Raw genomic sequence first — 2467 nt, 5'->3', positions numbered from 1 at the left:
CCCCCCCCCCCCCCCCCCCCCCCGGTCTGCAATTCCCACAGCAATTCCCAGCCCCACCGACTCCCTTCCCCGTGGTCAGAGGCCTTGGGAACGTGTCCTTATTTTTGCCGTGAGGACTAGTTGTGGCATGCGCCGGTCACACCCCGCTGCTCATCCCCAACTGGGCATATTGGAGGCTCGGTTTCAAGTGCTCGCTCCGAATCAAGCAAAACAGGAACTTCAGCCCGGACCTTCCCCGGCCGGGCGGGCTCCCGGTGCCGGCTGCTTCCCCCGGGCTCTCGGCTCTGTTCCGCAAGAGCTTCCCCAAGCGCCAGACTCAATCCCAGTGCCGGGATAGTCCCAGATCCACCCGCGCTCCCCCTCCTCCAGCACCTCTCCCCTCTCCCTCAGCGTTTGCCCCCAGAGCGAGCGGCCAGAACCCCCCTTCTCCACCCCGCGGGACCGAGGCGGGGCTGGGGGCGGCCGGGGGCCGGCACACAAAGGCGGGGGCTGCGCCGGGGCGGTCCCGGGGCTCGGGGCTCCATCCAAGGCTCCTCCTCCGCCGCCGCCAAGCCGGGGATGCTGCGGCCGGGCCGGCACCGGGAGCCCCGCGCAGCCCCGCGCCGCTCCCGGGACACGGCGGCCACCCGAGGTGGGCACGGGGGACACGCGGGGGGCACCGGGGGCGGGAGGGGGCCGGGAGCTCCGGGCAGGGGGACGAGCGGCGGGGGTGGCGGTGGTGAAGCGCTGCGGGACGTGCGGGGGAGCTCCGGGAAGAGGGATGGGGGTCCGGGAGGACCGGGGGGACCAGGGGGAGCTGCGCCGGGGGGGGACTCCCTGCCCTGCGATCGGGGCGCGTCTCCTCGGGGTGAACCCCCCACCTCTGCCGGGGACGGGGCGCGGGGCTCGGGCACGAAGGGTCGGGGGGGCGGCCGGACTCGCCCCCGTGGCCGGCTCGCATCCCCCCCCTGCCCGCCCGCGGCTCCCCCGGGGCTCGGCTCTGGCTTTTCGCTTTCCCTCTGAAGTCTGGAAAACTTCTTTTTCGCACGGCGGCGAGAAAATTCTGCGTGTTCAGCACCTCGGTGGTGAGGGCTGCCTCGGGTTACAGCGTCCCCAGACTCCCCGGGAAGGGAAAGGAAAGGAGCGGATGCCTTTGGTTTGCTGTCATCAGCACGGAGCCATCCCGGCAGAGGGGCTGCGTGCCCGTGCAGGGATTATTTGCCGCCGGAGCCCGCGGGCGTGCGGGCAGCGCGGGGCGAAGGAAGGGGATAAGGCAGCGCAGGGGATGTGCCCGGCGTGGGCATCATCGGGCACCTCCGTGGGAGATGCCAGTTGCGCCTGGATGCGGCATCATCCAGGTACAGACGGGGATCGCTGGAGGGGGCTCAGCCTTCTCTCGGGTGCGCAGCGCTGGCTCTGGCGATGCCCCCTCGCCGTGCAGGGGCTGTGCCTGGTTTCGCAGGCAGGTGAAGGCTTGGCCGGGGGGGTCAGTGCCGCGCCGAGCCCGCACAGCTCCCGGGGGTGCCCGCGCGGCTCCGGGAAAGCCGGGGATTAATCTCGCCCTTAAAAGCAGCACTGGAGAGATGCCACGGCTGTGGCAGGAGTCAGCTCCGGGCTGTCGCTGCTCACCCCGCTGACGCTCTGCCTTCAGCGCCAGAGCTGCAGAGCACAGCGAACCCAGCGGGGACAGAGCAGGGACCGGTCCCGGGCTCAGCTCACGGCGCTCCTGTCCTTGCTCAGCCGGCTGAGGAGTGTCCGTCCTGCTGTCTGTCCGAACAGGCCAGACACCTGTCTGGGCTCTGCAGAGACCACCTCGCTTTCTCTCGTGCTTCAGGGGTCTGTGGCCACAGGACAGGTCCCCAGGGGTGTGGCAGGAGGGTCCCACACGAGTGGGACCAGCAGGCCCAGGACTGTGGGGGAGCCCTGACAGCTGCCATCCAGGTCTGCCCACACACCCCCTACCTGGTACCACCACGTCCCTGCTGCACATCCCTTTCTCCCCGGGCAGTTTGCATTTGCCTTCCCCTGTCCCCCGTGTCAGCTCCTTCCAGCAGTGCCAAGCCCTCCCTGGGCACCTCCTGCCCCGGCAGAGCAGCACTGGAGGGGTTTCTCTTTCTCTCTCTGGTGCTCACGGGTGGGGCCTGTGACCTCCTTCCACTCGTGCCTTGCTGTGCTCAGAGGGACCAGCCCCTGACCCATTTTCCCGGGCAGGCCTGCGTTTCCATGGCTGTCCAAATTCCCTCCCCAGAGCCTGTTTTCCACACTGGAGGCTGCGGCAAGTGGAATATGAGCCGGGGAGAAACTCCTCGTGAGCCTCTGCTATCTCCCATCGCTCCAGACACTGATTAACCTCCCTTTGAAATCCCTGCCGGGGCAGAGCCCGTCCGGCTGCTCCTCGCCTGGTCCCAGCCTCCCACGCCAGCCTGGCTGTGCCCTGTCACACACCATCACACAGCTCCCCTCCCCCCCGTGTGCCCAGCTCACCCCT

General features: G+C 69.3%; 1 protein-coding gene across 1 annotated transcript in view; it reads left to right on the top strand.

Annotated features, from left to right (window-relative positions):
• The first annotated feature begins 555 nt into the window (after positions 1-555).
• LZTS1 (leucine zipper tumor suppressor 1) overlaps positions 556-2467 on the top strand; it is a 17088-nt gene continuing 15176 nt past the window's right edge. Inside the window, exon 1 of the mRNA XM_027669502.1 lies at positions 556-631. The gene's annotated coding sequence lies outside the window, so the exon portion shown is untranslated. The remainder of the gene's footprint in view (positions 632-2467) is intronic.

This window comes from Corapipo altera, unplaced genomic scaffold (genome assembly GCF_003945725.1).
Source record: "Corapipo altera isolate COAL_440 unplaced genomic scaffold, ASM394572v1 263, whole genome shotgun sequence".
Lineage (NCBI taxonomy): Eukaryota > Metazoa > Chordata > Aves > Passeriformes > Pipridae > Corapipo > Corapipo altera.
The sequence above is the reverse complement of the archived record's forward strand: the minus strand, read 5'-3'. Positions and strand labels throughout refer to the sequence as shown.